This window comes from Dreissena polymorpha, chromosome 12 (assembly GCF_020536995.1).
Source record: "Dreissena polymorpha isolate Duluth1 chromosome 12, UMN_Dpol_1.0, whole genome shotgun sequence".
In the NCBI taxonomy this organism is placed as follows: domain Eukaryota; kingdom Metazoa; phylum Mollusca; class Bivalvia; order Myida; family Dreissenidae; genus Dreissena; species Dreissena polymorpha.
The window spans coordinates 836,987-861,674 of NC_068366.1; the positions used below are offsets into that span (position 1 = coordinate 836,987).

Consider the following 24,688-nt stretch of genomic DNA (forward strand, 5'->3'; position numbering starts at 1 on the left):
AAACTTGGGCGCGAAACGTCTGTAAATCTTTTGTTATCGGCGTATGGAAACAATTATCGGGCGTAATATACGGCCGTACGCCACTTAGTGCAAGCCCAGTCATTTATATCCGGACCAATTGATGTTGCGGGAAAATATGATCCCTGTTAATTAAGTACAAAAAGTTTTTCATTTACATATTCAGGGGAAACATTTACGATGTCGATGATTTAGACATGAGACCAAAATAATGAAGTTCGGCACCTTTCTTTATTATGCTTAAGTTAAATAAAATCATTTTAGAACAAATGCGCCCTAAAACATAAATGGCATCCCTGCATATGAAAAAACATCAATAAAACACAGTTTCGCGAGATTTTTTTGAGTTTTTTTTAAATTATAACATTGTTTTTAAAAGTAAACAAAAAATGAAATACATGTTTAAGAGTTTGAAAACAGTACAAGGGGTTACTATACATAAAGCATAGCTTCATAAACTTGTTTAAGATTAAAACAAATTATATTTTTTTGCTTTGCTAAATTACATATTGTTTTGTAAAGAAATTGAATGTTTTGTTGCATGATAATGTTCAGACATATATTACCCGTGTTATCTTTAACAAACATCAAATAAGCTTTTGCCCGTAAAGTAGGTAGCACCTGTTATCATATTATTCTACTATAATAACTCTGGTGAATATGTTACATAATACCATTTCCAAGTGAATATTTAAGTGAATATATCATTTTTGTTGACATGTCCAAATTCAAAAACACATTTTCGGAGAAATTCGGATGACTTCCGGTTTAGTTATGTTTACGACCTTAACCTTCAAAATAACCGTGCAATGACATGCGCAGCGGAAATGAACTTTTTCTTTAGTTGTTTCCAGCGGGTTTTTTTCCACCTGTTTGGGAACAGGTCCTGTCCCCTAGAAATTGGGAATTTTTGAGTCGCGAAATCCTTCAAATTGGGAATTTTCGCGTCGTGAAATCCATCAAATTGGGAAATATCAAAAATCATACAAATACATCAACTGGAATCTATTTTATGTAGTAAACAATGCTTTTATACACTATCAATGGCATTCTGGGATAGGGTAGATCATAAGTCTGTATAACAAATACCAATTTATTAAAAAAAAAAATAAGAACTGGTTTTCCAGATAGAATTAATGGGTATTGCCGCAATATAACTGAAAATTGTTTAAAATGGCATAAAGCTCAATTAAACAATTACTTTGTGTGGCATTTTGAGATAACTTGTCTAAATTAAAAGGACAAGCAGATGACCATTGTTATAATGGAAAACAGAAACTTAGGTTGACTGTTCACTTGATGTGCAAGGCGAGTCAATGTGATAACTAGCCGAGGGCAGTACCGCTTTACCAACTGGCTCGGCTGAAAATTCTTGAAGGGTAACATCATCGGACCTCACGGAGAATTTAATTTTCTTTGGTTCAGGACGAAACCCAAAGTCTTCAGACTTTATGCTTGGCTGATTTCGTTTTGTTCACTTTCTTCAAGTAGTATTTTGAATTGTGACTCATTTTCTGGCTATTTATATAAAAACCACGATGCGAGTGTGCAAAATCGTCGGAAGTAGTTGACTATTCAACTTCGCCGCGAGTATTTGAATAGTAAAACGAGATTTCGGATTTCCATATTTGGGTTTGTTTACTACGTAAAGACTTCGCTACGAATAAAACCAAAACCCGGGAAAATATTTTGTCGAAGTCGGCATTACGAAATATCTATCATTCTTTTCGGATAAGGGTTTTATTTTGTATATCGAATCTGTATTTAACGAGAACGTTCAATAAACAACTGTCACGAACATGTGAAACATTGTTATCGAAGCGTACAAAACAAGGTCAATTTTACTACTATTGCCTTATTTGGTTGACTGTTTCCCCGCCAGCATTCAATAATGCCGCATTATGTATGCCGGCCGGGAACAGTCAACTTGGTAACTAGGTGGCTCCACCTATCGGAAGTTGCGTCTGCCTCATTCTAAAAGAACAACAACAACTACAACAACAACCGTTTCCTTTTCATACTTGTTTGCTAACTTCTGAAGTCGTTTTGAGACAAAAAATATAGTCTATTTGGGATTTTCGAATCGATACAAGGCAGTTTTTATATAAACTATTTTGGATAAGACTGTTTTCTAAATTGGGAAGGGTCCGTCGGCGATTTTGTGACCAGGTCCGGTCCCGATTGGGAACAGGGCCGTTTACCGGACCCGTTCAAAGAAGGAAAAAAACCGCTATTCGTATAGAAAAATGGTAACTTTCTTCATTTCCTTATATATAAATGCCACAACGAAGTCAAAGGGCAAAAATACCTGTTTTTCCATCAACCAAAACCTATTTTCATGATTTATATCATTTAAATATTATTAATTTGCATCTTTTTTATCATCGGTAGGTGCGCAAAGAAGCAGACTATCGAATGACGTCACAGGCTTTCCCAGGAATTTTAAATCTCGTGTAAAAAGCATTGTTTAGTGACATCATGTCAGGCATCAAAATGGCTTCCTCAAACCCGGAAGCAAAATAAATCTTGCTTTTTTGTGAAAGATTTACGTCCTATTTGATCACAGTAATAAACTAAAACTAACAAAACCTAGAAATCAACTTTTGTTTAAAATACTTAAAAGAAATATAACTCAAAAACTTACCAATGACTCTGATGTTATCCTTTAAAAAAAAATCCGGTTTAACATTACAGTAGAAGCGAAACAAAATGGCGTCCAAATCGTTTCCGACGTTAACTCGTGGGATAGTGGTATTCTATCAGGAAAACAACATAAAACTACTAAAATACTTACGTTACGTTGAAACGTGAAGTTCTTTTTAGAATTTCTTGGCGCACTCGAACACAACCTTTGCAGTGTCATTTTCGGAGAAATGGTCCAAACAACACAAACTTATCACGGTTTGGGCAGGGCGAAAGTTGAGAAATGACAATGTGAACAAAGCAAAAGCAAAGGTTACATTGCGCTAATTGTGTTCATCCTTGTTTCTGATAAATTTAGTCTTAAACCAGCAGTTGAAATCGTAAAGTGTATAACAGTGTTGTTAGAATAATGACTCATTCTTCTGACTGCGTTATCATTTCAATAGGACAAGTTGCATTTTCCATTATCAAGTTGAATAATATCGGGCTAAGTTGGAATTTTAAAGAAGTTGTAATTATGGGTTTATAAAACTTTTACTGATCTTGTTAAGTGAAAGGGAAAGCCTAAGCTCGAACGAGGGATACCATGAAATAGTTAACTCTGAATTGGTCGTTGTCGGCTCATGTATTATTTTAAGTTACGACGGGTACCCTGAAGTATACTTCACTGTACCCAGGGTACGGAACATACGCTCAAAGGCATCCGAAAATACTCATAGGTACTTTGCATTATACAGTTTCTAGTATACTTAAAGAGTACCCTGGGTACTATGAAGTAATACCTTAGCCGACAATCACCAATCGAGCGTAATTAACTATTGCAACGTAATAATTTACTTTAACTGGTTTAAAAAAATTCAAATCACTAGCAGTTCGATAAATTGTATATATAACGGTCTAAACTTAAATTAAAGAAGTCATCATCAGTCCATTAGGCTGAGTAGGTAACTGCCAATGCGTGCGCGCCTTTGAGAGACTCCATGAGGCAGTGACAAAATATTTTTTTTACTTACTTACTAAGCCTTATGTAATGACTTGACAAAACCAATTATTGTGTATATTAATGTAATGTTTCTTATACAGGCTTTTCATTGCCTTACGAAAAAGAACAATAATTTTAGTAGGCACTAGGCCGACTAGGGGCCTTGGGCGTGAGCCCCAACAGTTTCACTGCCTATGGGTCTCCATGGTGCTTAATCCGGCACCTGTTCCCAAGATTGCATTGATGGAACCATTCATATTCATATCATATATTTTACATAAGATATTGCCTGTTAATTGTCTCATCATATAACAAAGCAAGCGCATCGATGTTTATGCATAAACATCCGAATTGTATTATTCACAATTTTTATTTATGGATCTTTCTTTACAACAGCTTTCATTACAAAACCATTCATGTTTGCTGTTTCGTTACCACAGATGGTACTAATTAAAGCGTGTTAATTTTCATGCAAACTGAGAGAAAGTATCATAGAAAGGGTCATCACTATATTTAGCGATATCACAACGATAAACTCTTGTTTAAATGTCTATGTTACTCTTTAGGAATCTATAAAAGCACTATAGGATTATGTCGACTATGTTAAATGTCCATTTTATATTTCCAGTCCGCATTTCAGACCTACATTAAGCATGTATTCAGCTGTTTCCCAATTACACGTGATTGCTTTGTTATATAAATTGTACCACCTGATTTGTGTATGGTCAATCTAGTAAGAAAAGTCATTAAGACGGTTTTTGGTAAAAAAAAATGAAATAGCTAGATCCAAAATTATAGATAGGTATTTGGGGGAAAGAACTGTTGAAATATATACGGTTTTTATACTAAAAATTGTTAATGACATTGTTGAGAAATAATAGGCTTGTAATTACAGCTTATGGTATAAGTCGAACATATGCCACTATACAATGGTATCACGACCGATGGATGTAATGATAAACAGACAATGCAAAAATTGTTTATATGAATGCAAGTTTCACTTTACTGAATTGTTTGTTTAACTTTATCATCGTCCTTAAATCGTGATGCAATGTTTTATCAAGTGATCATATTCAAGCTGTGTGCACTTGTAACACCAGAATATCTTCACAAATATACAAACTCTCGAAGGTTGTTATGTTAGTTGCGATCGATTGGTCGTTACGGCTCAGGTACTATTTTAAAGTACCCCGGATAGTCTTAAGTATACTACAATGTTGTTATGGTCATGAACAACTCAATGATTTCCTTAAACAGGCTAATACTTTCCACAACTCTATTGAATTTGCTAGTGAAGTATCGAATGAAAAACAGGTATTTCTTGATACTGTCTCACGTATTTAAGGGGAACACCTTGTGACTGACTTTTATTCTAAACCAACGGATAGTAATAAATACATTCTTCTATCTAGCTGCAAGCCACGGCATTAATGCAGAAATATTCCTTTAAGTTTAGCAGTCCGTATTAGACGCATATGCACCCAGAAAAGTGCCTTTGAATTGAGAACACAAGAGCTAGCTCAATACCTTCGCAGGCGAGAATACGACGATGATAGTGTTTGCCAGGCTATAGCTAAAGCGAGCGCACTACAGAGGGACGAATTGCTTACAAACAAAAAAAGGTCACACATTCAAGATTTCCAATTGTAGTAACCTGCCATCCGGAGTTGGCCAACATTACTGCAATTATTGAAAACCACAGGTCCAAAATCATGACATCGACAAAACTACAAACATGATTCCCTGAAAAGCCTGTTATAGCCTACCGAAGATCAAAATCTCTATGGGACATACTTATGCGTGCAAAAGTAACACCCGCAACTGTGGAAAATGCCACAGCTGAGTCAGTCCCACGCAACACTGCTCGTTGCTAAACATACAATATTATGCAACCAACACAGACATTCAAGAGTATATCAGGCGCCATTATGTCCATCAAGGGTACCAACAACTGCATAACAGCAAATGCAGTATACCTCATGACGTGTAATTTGTGCAACAAACAATATGTTGGTGAGACAAAAATGACTTTGTGCAACCGCATAAACTTGCATAGGTCTGATTGGAAAACACGTAAATGAATTATGTAACAGATCCTCGTTGCAGAACATTTAAAGTCTCTATAACGCTCAAAATCAACGAAAATTTTGTTAAGTATTTCTAAAAATAAAGTTAACACCTTATTAATCAGTGTTCCTTATAGCAATAGCCAAAATTTCAACGCTAGATGTGGTATGATTACATAGATTTTTGTAGATACAAAAAGCTCGTTTTTATTTATTTGTGGCCACAATTAATTCTATTTTAATTTCCCGCGAATATATCTATTCATACGACACACGAACACCATGTTAGTGTTCATGTGTCGTATGAATAGAAATGCAAAACAATAATAAAAACGAGCATTTTGTATCCACAAACATCCATTTTACCAGACCACATCTGGCGTTGAAATTTCGGCAATTGCCATAAGGAACACTGATTTTTAATTGGTTAAGTTTATTTTACGAACAATTGTACGAAATTTTCGTTGATTTTGAGAAGTAATGTTACTTTAAGCGAACCTGATAACACGTTTGATAATATCGTCCTGTGCTGTATTTAAGCTTATGAAAAATGGTCAACTGGATACGGCGACTCAATACTCTTCAGCCCCGTGGCATAAATAAAAACGACACATACAAATAAAACAACTTAATGCAAAACCTCACATCCATTTTAACAATTTAATGTTAGATCGATATAATAGACATTTGAAGCGACATTTTATAACACACAATTTTAATAAGTGAAAGTAAATACTCACAAAACAAAACATACATATGACACAATACTGAATGCAAAATGCTCACTGCAAAGTTAAATATGTTATTATTAAATCGATAGAATGAACATCACGGGCGTTAGTCTATAACACAATTTTAATATGCGTTAATAAATAAATACAAAAATATAAAACGACACATAACTAAAAAAATAAGACTGAATGCAAAAAGTTAACTTCAATGTTCACAATTTTATACGATATCATGAACATCGCGGGCGCCAGTCGAAAGCAAATAGTTCAAATCAGTTGAACGAGGTTTCCTGTGGCTGCGCGATTTTACAACACAATGCTGCGACTGTGCATTCGCACTGATGAATCTTAAACTCATGTCTCTATATACACATGAAGAAGATGGAGAGTAAGTTGGTTCCTTTTTCCTAGTTCCTTAATTATTCCTTATTCGAATAAGGAATCAGAAACTGTTCCTTATTCCCTATATAAGCTTAACATATTTGATATAGGGTTTTTAAAGAAAAATAATACATATAATTCTTAAGTTAATCAAAACAAAACAACTCGAATACATTTACTTTATGTATTACGTTGCGTGTTCATGTTTCTTCCTCGCGCCTGCATAAGGTTTCTTGTTTAAACCGAACCGATATGTTCTAATCCGAATACCAACTTCACATCCACAAAATCTAAAGCATATAACATTATTTTATATGTATGTGATATAAAAGTGCTATCTTGTATATTTTAACATGTCTGTATTTACTAGGAAAAAGAAACCAACTTACTCCCCATTTGAAGAAGACGTATTGTTGAAAGCGCTAGGGTATAAGATACTTATTGTTTACACTGTTCGAACATTTTTTTTCTCATATACATATATGAGGTATCAGTTATTTATGTCTGTGTATTGAGATTAAATTCTTACATTACACATGCTTGCAATTTAATGATGAACTTGATGTTGACTATGCCAATGACATATGTTTTTTAATGACTTTGTGACGGTAACTCTTAAAGGGGCCTTTTCACAGATTTTGGCATTTTTTTAACTTATTCATTAAATGCTTTATATTGATAAATGTAAACATTGGATCATAAAAGCTCCAGTAAAAAATCAAGAAAATTTTTTAAAAAAAGTTAAAGAACATTGCCCGGAGCAGGTTTCGAACCAGTGACCCCTGGAGTCCTGCCAGAGTCCTGAAGTAAAAACGCTTTAGCCTACTGAGCTATTCCGCCGAGTACACATTCTTGACGTATTTTATACCTTATATAAGCAATCTTCGTAGTTTCACAAAATTTAACGACAAAAACAGAACTCTCCAAATTATTCAATCGTTTCGCGTTGCAACGCTTTATAATTTGTAGGTTTTAAAATCGTCAAAAGATGCATATAATGGCTATATTAGAGCATGGTTAATGTTCAGTATTACTGTTTCCTCACAAATATCATAACTAAAACGAAAACTTACGAATCTGAAACAACTTTTTTCAATTTTGTCAATTTACCAAAGCGTGAAAAGATCCCTTTAAATACATGCATGTAATTATATACAGAGTATGCAGGTGTCTGCTTTTTAACCGATAACGCTTTTAGCTATCACATTTCATTGAACATTCATATCATCACCTTGTGATGGTGAACATTAAATGCTTCAATATGATTCATTCTTTCTTTTCATTTGGACATTTAAAGATATTATACAAAAATCTTCACAATGTCGGAGGTATTTAATGATTGTGTGAATATTAAAAAAAATCTTCGCAATAAATAGCTGGTTTTATGTGAGCTCGACCTGAGAATTCTAATACTACAAAATGCAATATTAATGGGAAAATCACTATGCTCCATAAAACATCAGGATAGATCATTTTGTAAAGTATTTCAGTACATTCTGTCCTTTACACAGACTTCCTAGAGGATATGCTAGCTTTAGGGAGCTTTAGGGAAAAGACACTAATATATGGATACTAACAAAGCTGTCATATTTAAAATCCTTTCCAAATCACATAGGAAATCAACCTTTACTATTTTAATGAAACTGATCTCGGTAGACAATATCGGTCAGTGGTGTCTGTACCTATGGATTATATGGGTTATCCAAATTTGTGGATTACAAATATGTTTATGAGGATATCAATTGTCTCAGTGGGAGCATTTACTTTATTCAGTTCTCCAGCCATACCTAAATGGAAGGGCACAGGTCGCTGCCCAAATCTAATGGTCCTACAGCCCTATTTGACCTACAACATGCAATTTTATTGAACAGATAACATTTTATACAAACACTGAATATCTTAATTGCAAATAAATTATTTGAATTCTAAAGAAACAAGTTTTATCAATTATAGAAACACTGTTTTCAAAAGCGTATGCTTTAAAATTAATAGAAATCTTTATAGGGCGCATGATTGAACGAGCACATTAATTAAAGTAAAGCTGGCAGGCTCAACAATGAACATACTTCTTATTTTTTACAGTGTGAAGAAAACAAACAAATATTAACAAATTTAACCATTTTCAGTGAAATTATATATTTGGATTTAATGTGAAACTGTGTAATATAACAAAATGTGAAGGTTCAACATGAACAAATCGCGGGATAAGGAAAAAAAGACAGAAATAGTAGTGGCAATGAATCAAACAGCAGACAAGTACATAAACAAAGAGGCCCGTCTGGGGACACCAGTTGTGTAAATTTATCAATAAGTGATGTATTAGATTCAACGAACACAGTGCTTTACGGTGAGGATTTTAGTGTATTCGCTAGTGTATCTGACAGTCAAGTAATGGCTGAAAATAGTGTAGAGCCGACAATCCGGGACCTTATGACCCTTTTACAGAATGTCAGTGGTCGGTTAGAGGCTAGGGAAAAAAAGATGGGCGTGATTGAGAATATTGAGAAGAGGATGGGTGCTATAGAACAGGATATGAACAAGCTTTGGGTGGCAATTGAGGATACAGTGAAAAAAGTGGACAAGCGCGTGACGCGCATCGAGGACAAGGTAGATGGTGCCGACATCCATGCGGCGCAGCTTTCGGAGAGGGTTCAGGAATTGGAGAAGGAAAGAAATACCCTGCGTGACAACGTGTCATACCTAAAATCGCAGTCCATGCGAAATAACCTCATTTTCGTCGGGGTAACCGAGGACAACTCGACCGGAAACGAAGCGCCGGAAGTGACCGAAGTAAAACTCCGCCAGCACCTAAAAGACGCCTTCAAGATCGCGGATGACGTAGTTAACTCAATTAAATTTGAGAGGGTGCATCGCTCACCCGGGCACCGATATCAGGTAAAGTAAGCAATATCGTTGCCAAATTTACTTTTTACAAAGATAGAGAAATGGTGCGTAAAATATGGAAGGAATTAGACGGGAGTGTGTATAGGGTTTTTGAACAATTCCCACAAGACGTCATCGAAAAGAGACCTTAGTTAGTCCCCCAGATGAAAGAGGCGAGACGGCAGGGAAAACGGGCTTATTTTGCATATGAAACCCTCTACGTCGACGGAACCGCGGTCAGAGCGTAGGGGCACAATGGCGGTGAGGTTTCCATATTATCGTGGAACGTGCATCGTTTGACTGATGTTAAAAAGACTAGTTTCGAGTTTATTTTTTTTTTAAGTGCATTCGATATTTGTTTTTTTGTTTGAATCATGGACATATGTATCTAGTGATATTACTGTTAAGGGCTATCAATATTTTATTTTTTTTAGAATATTTAAACATAGGAACGCCCGAAGAGGTAGCGGTGGTATTGTTATTTATGTAAAGGATCATTTTAAAAATGGAATTGAAATTGTACGTAACCATTACGACACTATTATTTGGTTGAAATTGAATCATGATTTTTTTTAACACGGCCAGTGATGTGTACGTATGTGGAAGCAATATATTGGGTGAGGACTCACCAGTCTATAATACAATTAATGTGGATCATTTTGATATGTTAGAAAGTGATATTACATATTTTTCTGAATTAGGCTGTATTTTTATCACTGGGGATTTGAATAGTCGAACCAGTAACAAACATGATTTTATTTTACATGGCACAAATAATTCAGAACACGATGATGTAGATTATTCACCAGACCAAGCCTTTGTAAGGGCCTCAATAGATAAAACACTCAATGGCCATGGTATTCAATTACTTGATCTGTGCAAGTCCACTACACTACGTATTATCCATGGTAGAATAGGTGATAGTTGTAAAAATACATTTTTCTCGAAGAACGGTTCTTTTGTAATTGATTATCTATTGACAAAAGAAAGAAATTTTCCATTGTTATCAAACTTTACTGTTTGTGAATATTTTAACGAATGGAGCGATCACGCACCGTTGCAGTTTTCATTGTATTGCAATAATTACTAGTATTCACATAGTCACCTAGTCACCTAGTTACTTGTACTGATGTTAAATATCAATGGGACAATTCATTTAAAGATGAATTTCGTTCAGGAATTATTTCACGACTTTCCGTATTTAATGATATTGTTTAAAATATTGATTGTTCAAGTAAACTGCCATTTAACGAAGCTGTCGAAAAATTTACTTACATAATCCGTATCGTTGCGGACCCGTTGTTTTCAAAATCTCGTTTTTACAGCAATAAACCCACGTTTTATTCTGACAGTTGTATAAAACACGCTGATTGGTTCGATAACGAGTGCGTAATTGCACGAAAGCAATACCATGACGCTTTGAGATGTTTTAACTTGATAAGGTCTGATTCAAATAGATTAACTTTGTGTGAAAAGAAACGACATTAAAAACAATTAATTAACAAAAAGAAAAAAATGCATACAAACAAAAATGTTAGCAATTGAAAGTTTAAAAAGTAAAAAGCCGAAATTTTGGAAATATTTTAAGCCTAAAACAAAATAAATAGCAATAACATTTCAGTAAATGCATTCAATGATTATTTTGAAAATTTGAGTAACTCCATTTCTAATAATGCTAATGAAGAAGCTGAGGATTTTTGTTCAAACAAGGATTTTAACGATGAAAATTGTACTTTTCCAGAACTAGATCGACCGATAATTGTGGATGAAGTTAAGAATGGAATAATATGCTTAAAACGTAATAAAGCGGCTGGTAATGATTTTATTTTAAACGAATATTTTGTTGAAAGTATGGATATTTTATCCAACCATTTGTGTGATATGTTTAATAGAAATTTAGTGTCCGGCTTTTTCACGACCAGTGGACGGAAGGCATTATCATCCCTTTGCATTAAAAAGGTTCTGTCGACGATGTCAGTAATTATAGAGGGATAACACTTGTTAGTTGTTTTGCTAAGTTGTTTACAACCATTTTAAACAAACATATTGAATTGTTCTGTGACGATAATGCTAAAATTTCGGATGCACAATTTGGATTTCGAAAAGGATGTTCAACTGTTGATGCCATGTATATATTGATGTCTGTTGTGCAACATGTTTTATATGAAAATAAACGTTTGTATGTTGTTAACGTCGATTAACTTAAATGTTTTGATAGTATATATCGTAATGCGTTATGGTTAAAAATGTACAAATCTGGTATAAAAGGTAAATTATTAAGAATAATTAAGAATATGTATGAAACTGTTAAATCTTGTGTTAAGTCGTGTACATCATACTCTGAATACTTTAGTTTTGCTGTCGGTCTAAGACAAGGAGAGGTACTGTCCCCGATTCTTTTTTCACTGTTTGTAGAAGATTTGGAACTTTTTTTACAAGATAGCAACCTGTCTGGCTTAAATATAGACGACATAACCTTAACTTTATTGTTATTTGCAGATGACATGGTCATTTTAGGCAAATCGCCAGAAGAATTACAGAACCATCTAGATAAACTTTACCAGTATTGTAATTCATGGGGGCTCAATGTGAATACTTCAAAAACAAAAATAATGGTGTTTCGCAAAAGGGGTAAAATTAGAGATAATGAAAAATGGACATATAATGGACAAAATATAGAAATCGTCGATTATTTAAAATATCTCGGCACTGTTATTAACTACACTGGCAGTTTCACTTTAAATCAAGAACATTTGGTTGGAAAAGCTCTTAAGGCGATGCATATTTTTCTCTATAAATTCTAGCAGTAGTAACTTAAGCCAAAATTATTTTGTCAGTTGTTTGATTCTTTTGTTGGGTCTATTTGTTGCTATGCCTCTGAAATATGCGGTTTAAATCAAAAGAAATCGAACGCATCCATTTAAAATTTTGCAAAAGATTGTTGAATGTAAATATAAATACATTTAATGCTGTAGTTTATGGTGAGTTAGGCAGATACCCGTCGTATGTGAAAAGATATGTACGAATTGTTAAATATTGGTTAAAAATTGTAAACAGTAAAAATATTAATTTACAAACTGTATATATTCAAGCATTAAATGATTGTATTAAAAAATGCACAAATTGGGTTGCAAATGTTAAACAATTGTTAAATGAATACAGATTTTCCAATGTGTTTGAAACTGCAAATATAACTAATAGTAGTTCTTTTGTGTGTGATTTTAAATGCAGACTTATTGACACCGCTAAGCAGGAATGGTTTTGGAAATATGAATAGAAATTCTGTTCTAGATATGTATAGAATTTTAAAAACCTCTCTTGAATATGAGTACTACTTGGATTTATTGCCTAAAAATCTACGTGTATGCTTCGGCCCACCCGTTGAGAATTCAGACAGGAAGGTACTCACGCAACAATATCCCTCGTGAAGAACGGCATTGTCTTTGTTGTAATCAACGGGAGATGATGAATTCCATTTTATGTTTGTGCATGCTTTTGTTTACTACGTCAAAAATACATTAAACGTATTTATTACATGAACCCATCTGTTGTAAAGTTTCATAATTTATTGACATCAACATGTAAATTTGAAATTATAAATGTATGTTAATATGTTAAAGAAGCCTTAACTATACGAAATTCTATTATAAATACCACTAATTGACTTAATAGTTTTTCTTCTTATTAAGTTCCAATAAATATCTGTCACTTTTTTGCATTGATATTATGTGAAACAATTGTTCGTCTGTTTTTGTATTTTCTGCAAAAATTATACCATATAAATCATACCCAAATTAAACGTTATAGTTTATCCTTACTGCCTTTAAAATAAGTATGTTTCTTCATTTCAAAATTGTTGTTTTTTCTCTGTTCATATTTTGTTTTGAAATTTCAGAATTTTCACATTGAATTTATTAATATATATATAATATTGTATCATTGATTTTGTCAAAATCATTAAATTTTGACACGTGACATTATTTAATTTATAAATATATGCATTAAAGAAGATGTACATATATATAAGTCTGAATAAACTGTCTGTTCTGTTCTGTATTTATTAGGGCGCATGATGGAACGAGCACACTAATAAAAATAAAGCTGGCAGGCTCAACAATGAATATACTTCTTATTAGGGCGCATGATGAAACGAGTACACGAATTAAAGTAAAGCTGGCAGGCTCAACAATGAACATTCTTCTTATAAGGGCGTATGATGGAAGTTGCACACTAATTAAAGTAAAGCTGGCATGCTCAACAATGAATACACTTCTTATTAAGGCGCATGATGGAACGAGCACACTAATTAAAGTAAAGCTGACAGGCTCAACAATTAATACAAATCTTAATAGGGCGCATGATTGAACGAGTACACTAATTAAAGTAAAGCTTACAGGCTCAACAATAAATATACATCTTATTAGGGCGCATGATTGAACGAGTACACTAATTAAAGTAAAGCTGACAGGCTCAACAATGAATATAAATCTTAATAGGGCGCATGATTGAACGAGTACACTAATTAAAGTAAAGCTTGCAGGCTCAACAATAAACATACTTCTTATAAGGGCGTATGATGGAAGTTGCCCACTAATTTAAATTAAGCTCTCAGATGGATTTTCTGAACTTCTTCTGTGAACAACGTTAAAATGTTTTTTGAGACTATATGGTCCATTGGTGTTAAACAGATAGCTACGCACTGTGAGTCTCAGTTTAACATATTAAACATTAATTCAACAAATAAACCATTATACCTGGACTCATGTGTTGTCTGTTGAAACATGTTAGCGGTTTTAAATGTCCACCAAAGTGTACGTGTTTACCGTGCGAGTTTCATCTAGACGGATTCAGCTATAACGTCTAACCTTTTTATTTATGGGACAACCTGTTTCAAGTGTCAGGGGTAGTCTCGAGCCATTTTTATCGTCATAAAGACAATTGATGCTAAAGTAAATCTAATGTGGTGAGACATTTATATCTCATAGTCATAAATATAATTTATGCTCAAGTAACTTAAATGAACTGGGAAATGATATTATAACTACATTTGTTAACAGAACGCGATGTGTGATATTATTGAGATTTAATTGAGAGAAATGAGATTCACAGATATGTTATAGACGTATTTAAATTGTCGTTGTTTTAAATATATTTATTTCATAACTATATTTATTCTGAATGATATTGAACAGGCGTGAAAGTAAATTATTTTTAAAGGAAACAATGCTCTCGTTGTTCAATGGTTGGACAGAGTAGATTGTTACAGTAAATTGGATAAGTAGAGTTCTCTTGTAGTAGTTGATTAGTTACCAGTATGTTGAGTCTGAGTTGAAATTAAGCTCTTTTTACTAGCACTTTTATATGTTAATTGGCTTGTCAAGCATGAGTTTATTCACTCAACCGCATCCGTGTACATGAATGACTATTTCAAATGTCATTCTTTGCATGTGATTCATGCTATCAATATATATATTTATGATGTTAAATCGTAAAAATAATATATTCAGAAACTTCAACGTGTTGGTCGAAAGAACCCTAAACGTACATCCGGCAACATTTAGTTGAGAGAAATGAGATTCACAGATACACACAATTACATGTTCAACTTTCAAACAACATAAACATAGATGTTGATATGGTCAATGACAGAAGCGTAGAATGAACTTACAAGCATTGCATTTCAAATAGGAATATACATTTAAATACAGTAGACAAACAAAGCCATAATTTATTGAAGCACGCTGTATTACATCCATTAATTCACGTATAATGTTCACCTAGCAGTAAATAACTTTAAAATAAGGTTTGTCAAGCGCATTTGAATAAGGATTTTCCCTGAAATTCTTTAATGTCATTGAAGCTACCTGTTGAATGGGCAGGCATTTCGAGTTGATTGTGAAAACTGTTTAGTACGGCAACACATATGTAAACATAATAATGTGAAACAGGTTTTATCTAAAGGTCAATAACATCTACTACAATGATAACATTTATGACTTAAATGTATTGGGTACCAGAGCAGCCCGAAAATAAATCAATTAGTAAGTGGTGTGTAGCCTACATTTGAAGTAATTTTTGGGGGGAAATGACGTAGTGTCACGAATAGATGAAATATAAACATGACGTATTATTATTATTAGATTTGGGTAGATTTTTTAATGTTTTTGTAGATTTGTGAAGATTTTGGTAAGTCTTTTTTACGAGAACGTTTTTATTTTGTATCTATAGTCGTCTTGTGTTGGTAGTGTACATATTTTTCGGATTTCGGACTACTAAGTAATTTAGTGTTCTTATTGTGGGTTCGTAAGATTTCAGCATTTAACCAATTTTCCAGATAAAAATACTGCTGTTACAAGTCCATATTTTTCAAAAGAAGTGAGATATTGTTGTTAAGTTTTTGTCTGTACCTCTTCTTTCTAATATCAAAAAGCCACCCAGATGATTTTTTGACACTTGAAGAGCTAAATACAGCGGGGATTTCTGTTCCTGATCGTACTTGTGAAAACATGCACTATGGATTCATACTCGGAATCTCAATAATTATGTATATATTTTAGTTTTTCACTACCAAAAATGGAAAAAAACAATTTTTCATCAGTGAATTGATAGTATTTTGCAATATTCTATCTTAATATCCGCAGTATTTTGATAAATAATAAATGTTATTGGGGATTTCGGGCTCGGAATCCCAATAATTATGTATATATTTTAGTTTTTCACTACCAAACATGGATAAAAACAATTTTTCATCAGTGAATTGATTGTATTTTGCAATATTCTATCTTAATATCCGCAGTATTTTGATAATTAATAAATAGTATTGGGGATTTCTGGGGATTTCTGTGGATTTCTGGCTCGGAATCCCAATAATTATGTATATATTTTAGTTTTTCACTTCCAAACATGGATAATAACAATTTTTTATCAGTGAATTGATTGTATTTTGCAATATTCTATCTTAATATCCGCAGTATTTTGATAAATAATAAATGTTATTGGGGATTTCTGGGGATTTCGGGCTCGGAATCCCAATAATTATGTATATATTTTAGTTTTTCACTACCAAACATGGATAAAAACAATTTTTCATCAGTGAATTGATTGTATTTTGCAATATTCTATCTTAATATCCGCAGTATTTTGATAATTAATAAATATTATTGGATATTTCGGGGGATTTCGGTAATTACGGGGATTTCGGTATTTCTTCACACCGCTCAGTAATTTAGTGTTCTTATTGTGGGTTCGTGAGATTTCAGCATTTAACTTATTTTCCAGATAAAAATACTGCTGTTTATGTGCTCATATGCATAATTTAAACATATAATCGTTTAAATCATTTAACCCCATTCGTTAATAAGTTAATTTGCACAAATAACATTCACTATGTTTACATTGTAAAATTAATCATAATGTGTTTCAAATTCAATCTGTTTTTTTTTCTGTAATGTTGTTACACGTACAGCCATTGGTCTGCAAGCAAAGTTTGATGGATTACCCGCTGGGTAGCCACACATGATTTGACGTAATCTTGCTATGGTCAACCCATGTAGCCTTCAAGCACTTTGTTAGACACCAGATATTGTTGAAAATCAGGCAGTAGCTGCTGTGTGAAGATTGGGTGATGTGGCAAGTCGCCAACAAGTTTGCCTTTAAAGAGTGCATCATATCATTCCCATAAGGTACATTTAATACGGAAATTGATGTCCAGGCCTTTTTCTGCCTATTTCACGGGTCCGATAGTTGGACCCATTCCAAATTCCAAATATGGATGTTTTTTCCCAATTATCAAAAAAAAATCCCAATTTCCGACCAAAATAGTCGAAGCAGCAAAATGCGTTTCCCGGTAGGTACTGTGTTTGAAATAATCTGGTGCTGTGTTTTAACGTGCCAATGCGTAGAACGTCATCGTATCGAGTGTTCCATAATGCAATTTTGCGAACTTGAGACTTCAGACAAAATGGCGGCCTCTTGTGTCTATGCATTTCTTAAGACACATTAACGGTCATTTTCGGTCAGAATTAGCTTTTAAATATTGAAGTGCTGGATTATTCAGAATTATCAGGTATGTATACAACACGTGATAAACATGTGTACGCATTAATTATTGTAAATTAATGAGAATCAATATCGATGGTCCGATGTAAATAAATGTAGACTTAAGTTTTCCTTTCAACGTTGCTGTGTTTCGAAAGAGTATATTTGGGTAAAAAATAACGGAAATTGGTCGCAGTCTAAAAAATGTCGCATAATTCGAAGTACTATCAAAGTAAAATACGAAAAATTGACTCGAAAGGCACACAAAAACTGAATGTTTTGTGGGGAAATACTACCGCCAGTCAGTCTACGGTTAACCCAGAATCTGACTCACACATTAGCCGGGCCCCACATTAGCAAGCAAGTGATGAACATTTGCCACTGCCAGATTCAAGTCACTACCCTTTGTAGCTTCTTAACATTTCAATACTGTACATTAATGATGTTCAACTTTACTTTTGTGTTTCAAAAAATGTTTGCCTTCAAACTTTTGGCAACTTGAATATTAAATAAAAATATGTTGGATGCTTGTTGTTTGACTGTGAATATTCATAAAAAATCCTTAATGACATATCGAACTATGTATTTAATTTGAACTTCAAGAAAATCAAAGTCTGCGTTTTTTTATCATACGCATACTTACGTCAGCAGTGGACAATGACTATTGCATGGTAAAAATCATGAACATAATTTCCCAAAAAATGCTTTTGTCGATGAAAATTCTTCCCAATTTGGAAGATTTCGAGACTCAAAAAATCCCAATTTTGCTAGGTACTTTTTCCCAAAATAGACAGAAAAAGGCCTGAGTGTGTTATTGTGAGACCAATTTTCAATTGAGCTGTTTGTAATGTACTTCTACATGTAATTTAATAAAAGTGAAGTGTAACTTCATTTTTAGCATAGGTGCAACGCACCTATGCTTAAGGTATATACGACATTTTGAAAACACACATCGAATGGTTGTCCATTTTGAAGCCTTACCTGATCAAAAATCAGACGAAATATCTTTTTAATTTAGTTTATGGTAATTCTTACTCTTTTTTTTTGAAACGTTTTTCTTACGTTTTCTTCCAAGAATATTGCTGACACCGTTTTTAGTGAATTTTTCTAAGACCGTTTTACGTGAAAAAACCTTCTAAGAAACTAAAACAAATTTCGTTCGTAAAACAATTCTGTTCTTGTTGATAGTGACCTCGCACCTAATTTCTATTTCCTTTGTTTACTGTTCTGTGAGAGGTCAAATGTTTTCTGATTTATGACATGGATTCTGACCTGCCTTTCTATGGATTTGATGAAGTAGAGTTTGAAAATAATAGAGATGTGTTAATTGAAGTTAAAATGACTTACTTTTAGCCAGAAATTAACGTTACGAGTAGAGCTAACGGTTTAAATGTGGCATCGGATTTAATGGATTCGCGCGAATTCTGGACGAGTGTTGTGTCTGTAAAATATTAAATGGAAATCTGTAAATGTATCAAGTCGGAAAAGAAAACGGATGGTTGCATAATGGTATGCGTGAAATAATGTAATTCTACGTATTTATTTTCATAGTTATGTCATTTTGTAACCATTCACATTCGTCACTATTTGGAATTCCCTTTTCTAAAAATAGAACATATTGGTAACAAGGGGGGCGACTCTTGATGTCAGCAATCGTTAAGGTTACAATATACTCAATAATCGAGTCATGAAGGCTGTACTCTCTAAACAAATCATCATATTTTCCTCGAAGGCATGTTATACACTTTATACGGTTGTTCTGGTTTTATCGTTTGGAGATATTGAGAAGGTAAGCATAGGTGTTCACTACTAAATCCCTGCAACGCACCTATGCTTAAGGTATATACGACATTTTGAAAACACACATCGAATGGTTGTCCATTTTGAAGCCTTACCTGATCAAAAATCAGACGAAATATCTTTTTAATTTAGTTTATGGTAATTCTTACTCTTTTTTTTTGAAACGTTTTTCTTACGTTTTCTTCCAAGAATATTGCTGACACCGTTTTTAGTGAATTTTTCTAAGACCGTTTTACGTGAAAAAACCTTCTAAGAAACTAAAACAAATTTCGTTCGTAAAACAATTCTGTTCTTGTTGATAGTGACCTCGCACCTAATTTCTATTTCCTTTGTTTACTGTTCTGTGAGAGGTCAAATGTTTTCTGATTTATGACATGGATTCTGACCTGCCTTTCTATGGATTTGATGAAGTAGAGTTTGAAAATAATAGAGATGTGTTAATTGAAGTTAAAATGACTTACTTTTAGCCAGAAATTAACGTTACGAGTAGAGCTAACGGTTTAAATGTGGCATCGGATTTAATGGATTCGCGCGAATTCTGGACGAGTGTTGTGTCTGTAAAATATTAAATGGAAATCTGTAAATGTATCAAGTCGGAAAAGAAAACGGATGGTTGCATAATGGTATGCGTGAAATAATGTAATTCTACGTATTTATTTTCATAGTTATGTCATTTTGTAACCATTCACATTCGTCACTATTTGGAATTCCCTTTTCTAAAAATAGAACATATTGGTAACAAGGGGGGCGACTCTTGATGTCAGCAATCGTTAAGGTTACAATATACTCAATAATCGAGTCATGAAGGCTGTACTCTCTAAACAAATCATCATATTTTCCTCGAAGGCATGTTATACACTTTATACTGTTGTTCTGGTTTTATCGTTTGGAGATATTGAGAAGGTAAGCATAGGTGTTCACTACTAAATCCCTGAAATAGGATAAAGTTGGAGATTAAATCGAATTCTTTTTTGGTTTGAACATGAAATATCTGTTTTATTGCTTAAATCGATTAAGCTAAGAATGCCCGTCAAGAAAAGGTATGGTTATGGGGGTCTCTATGTGCAAAATGTTGTATTTATTTTTGCTCGAAGTTGTCGCTTTTATATCGAAACATATAAGGAAACTATTTAGTATATTTTGACCTTAACATTTACTTCAGCAGCATCTTCCCTGTATCTTGCAACTATGCTTTCAGCGCCATCGGCGCTCTCGTTTCTATTGTACTCCACCTATCTGGAACTTGTGTTTGTACCAGAAAATGTGTTTTAATGTTTTCTTCTAATTGGAGACACAGGAAAGCATTCTTTGTGTTAATGATATATTAAGCGTAATAAGTTCAATATTTTAGAAAAAAATATGTACAGGACTCTATGAGAAAATGCATATTGTTCACGTTCAGAGGGCCAGATAAGATGCGTTTTTGCGTAAAATACGCATAAAAAAAAGAAAATACGCATGACTTAAAATTTTGTTGAGTAAAAAAACTCCTGGCTAAATTCGGATTACTCATTGTGTGCAATTTCAATGCGTATAAGACGTTAATACATGAATATAAATTCATGTAAACATGACTGGTTCCCGTTATTGTGTCCACACCGGTAAAACATTTGACATCACATTCGATAAAATCTGAATCGCCCAACTTCAAGCATTTAATTTTTACTATCAGTTATCTCTTGTGTGGCACTATGGAAAAACCTTTTTCCTTCAAGCCTTTTTTAAATGGCAGCCGAAATACACATATAATAAACAAGTTTTGTGGGCCAAGCTTAGAAGATTTCGATCATGGCTGTACAGTGTGTGCTAAACAGTGGCGTGTCAAATCAAGATGGAAAAATATATTAATGGCTGCTTATAAGCCAAGCCCAAAAAAACCCAGAACAACTGTTAAATAAAACAAAAGTGATTGTTTTATTGTGAACAAGACTGCTTGTTATAGCGAGTTAATACTACATGTACAATTTATTATTAATTCTGATCCTTTGGATATAAATACTCCTTAAAAATATCGGATTTTGATTTTTACTCATCAATTAAAAACAGGGACTACCCTACGGGCGACTATGAGCGATAATTTCGCTCTTACGCCCGTGATTTCGCCCTACGAGCCCATGAGGCGAAGATAAAGTCGCCCGATTTTTTGAGTAAACAAGTCCGGAAAAGCGAAAATCAAGCCGCCCGATTATTTTTGCTAAGGCGTGTTACCGCCCGCAGGTGATAAGCAAGTTTATTGTTTGTTGTTTATCTCACCCCCCCCCCCCCCGCACGGATCCTTAATCGACCGTGACAAAGCAGTCCCCTTAATATTGGTTGCTATAACAACACACTCGTGCCTCTTCGCGCGTGCCGCAAGTTGTCTACTGATTGCGTGATAACTGATTGACCATCCGATAATTGCAGGTTTTTGGCAGACAGCACGGTTAAAGAAAGTCGGCAAAAATAATTCAAGAAAAACAAACTTGATCAAAGGTCTATAAATTGCGTAGATCCACTATAAAGTCCAGCGAGTTTTGTCATTTTGTTAATCCACCGAAAATTACGAGTAACACCCATCTTATATAAACTGGAATCACAGTTCATTTTTTATACTATAAGCCATAACACTACACATAAATTTTTAGAAAACACATTTCCTCGATTAGATATAAATTATCCGAGTAGAATTAAATTGCTATGTCATTACCATCAACATTGCAAATGGCGGACGAATTGTAACATTACACCCGCGCTCAATTCAAAGCTGGCGATTCACATTACAAGTAATGGTGATTCAATAATGGAGAAAGCATTAACTGGATTTAACAAACATTTGATAGGTTTGTTAAACCAGATAGCAACTTAAAATTTCATGAGTGAAATACCCCTTGGCTGAAAAAATTATTTGGAGCTCTGTTCACGTTCTTAATTATATCAAAAGAAATATTTGTGTGAAACACTCCAATTTAGAGTTTGTTACTATGTATTTACATTTTTTGTAGTCAGTAGAAAGTTTATTCTGTTTTAGATTGTTTGTTTTCTTCTTGCAGGGCTTTTTTTCCTGACTTTGTGAAGAAGCCCTGGCCCCCTCTGACTTTGTGAAAAACTGAGTTGCGAACTTTTCAAAATTGTGAAAAAACAAGTCGGTAACTTGTTAAAAATGTGAAATTCAGTTTGTTAAGAATAAGAATAGTAAAAGCATGTTTAATACTTGCATCATATTAAATTGCCTTAAAATAATACATTAAAATCATATTTTCATTGTCTTGACACTTTCTTTCAAGTTCAACAAATAACCACTTACATTTAGATCAACAATATTCTGACTGCAGGGACATGTACTCTATATTAAACCATAGAAAAGCCTAACCCTTGTCAATATCTTGTCTCACTTATAAAAAATATCTAATCAAATTGTAATTTTAAATTGTGAAATTGCCAATTTAAAGCCCAAACAGTCAGATTTTCACACTTAAAAATGGCTGTTTTTGTCAAGTATTGTGGCCTTGCTAGATTTGTAAAATGCCCATGTCGAAATTGTGAAATGGCCTGCCACGACCATTCTCTAAGAAGGAAAAAAAAGCCTTGTTTTGCAGTAATTTCATGTACTGTAATTTTATAAGGTACATGTATTGCTAAAATTTATCTGTAATTAATAACATTTGTTTGATGATGGTGCAGAAAATATTTCAGGTACAGAGGATTCATGGAGGCCAGAGTGTAAAAAATAAAACTGAACAACATCACATGACATTAGTTTAACTTTATTTTCCATTTAAAAAGGTTTGGTTCAACAACTTTATCAGGATTTTATAGCTAATATGCCACCATACATGTATATACTTACAGCCAATTCAAATTGTTTTTGATTTCAGTTAATATTGTGGCGTTAATACATGTATTAAGTTGTTATTGTGGCGTTAACACTCATATTATATAAACCATCATCTTTAACAATTACAAATGTGCAATATCCCTGCACCATGTTCCAGCACTTGATTTGACTGTAACAGGTATCTGGAGGCCCTGCTGGATGAGTTTTGTTCCCTAGGCATGGTGGAGAACAGTACTGACAATGCACAACAATATACAAGAGATGATAGTCAAGGGCAATCGTGTGATGCAAGACACATGTATTCAGCTGGTGCGTATAAATCAGCACAACTTTACTGCTTTTTATGTATTTATTGACGACATGCAAATGTAAATATTATCATTGTTTTGAAAGAATTATATTAACATTAATTGAGGAAAGCAACTTCTTTTATGATTATAATGTGTTGTTACCAATATGACAAGCGCTCCTAGTAACCAACAGCGTTGTGTTAAGTCATTGAAACTTTTGAATTGTTGTATTTTGAGTCATCAGTAACAATGTTTATGCAACAGACAATTTGTTGTATTCATGGTTATCATGGAACAATGGAAAAGACTGAAGTAAGTCTGCATATCTGTAAAATTATTGTTTAGTTTTTTTAATAAGCTAAACTTTGCTGTACATTAAACTTTCTTGATGAAATTTTAGTGAAATAATTCCAGAACTTTCCAAGCACATATTCTCTGTGCATCTTATTAAATGTAAATGTTCCAACATATGTACTAACATATATTAATAATCAGACATAAAGGCGTTTAAAGGTAATTGCTTCTATAACAAAATGTGGTTTAAAGTATATTTGTGTGATTTCAGGTTCAGTGCTGGTGGAAAGAAGATGGAGTGGTTCTTGCTTAAACTGAGACTGAACCTTCAGTTGACCCTTCAGTTGACTCGATAATTAGAGCCATAGTCACTGCCATCACCCACAAAAAGGACAGAAGGGCAGGAGATAGGATTATCAGACCTACACCAGATCCTGATCCAGGACAGCTTCAAAGGCAAGCCATTATGGTACATGCCATAAGTAAAGTGACATCTGCCAAAGTAGATGGAGGATTAATTGTGTTTAAAAAGCTTCAAAACATGTATTTAGATATGTTTGCGTCAAAACTTATTGTAAAAGTTCATATAGTTGACAGAAATAATTGTAACCAATATTATTGCTATTTATGGGAACATCCTTATAGTGTAAGCAAACACACCTTTCCATATGGAGAGGAAATCCGGGTTCAAATCCTGGTGGGGATCCCATATGAGCAGCAACTTACGTAATGTACATTATACAAGCAAT

At 33.7% G+C, this 24,688-nt stretch overlaps 1 protein-coding gene and 1 long non-coding RNA gene across 4 annotated transcripts in view; one reads left to right on the forward strand and one right to left on the reverse strand.

Annotated features, from left to right (window-relative positions):
* The window catches only part of LOC127852756 (uncharacterized), a 224,627-nt gene extending 221,685 nt beyond the window's left edge, over positions 1–2,942 (reverse strand). For 2 of the 3 annotated variants that reach the window (XM_052386717.1, XM_052386719.1), the window contains exon 1: positions 2,813–2,942. The gene's annotated coding sequence lies outside the window, so the exon portion shown is untranslated. Of the gene's footprint in view, positions 1–2,662; positions 2,714–2,812 lie in introns of those variants that run through there. The other variant, XM_052386718.1, reaches the window with a different exon arrangement.
* Positions 2,943–15,783: 12,841 nt separating this feature from the next.
* LOC127852761 (uncharacterized) lies at positions 15,784–24,354 on the forward strand. The gene is made up of 3 exons (XR_008036251.1): positions 15,784–15,890; positions 23,534–23,664; positions 24,211–24,354. It is a non-coding gene; the product is annotated as an uncharacterized LOC127852761 (long non-coding RNA).
* The last annotated feature ends 334 nt before the right edge of the window (positions 24,355–24,688 follow it).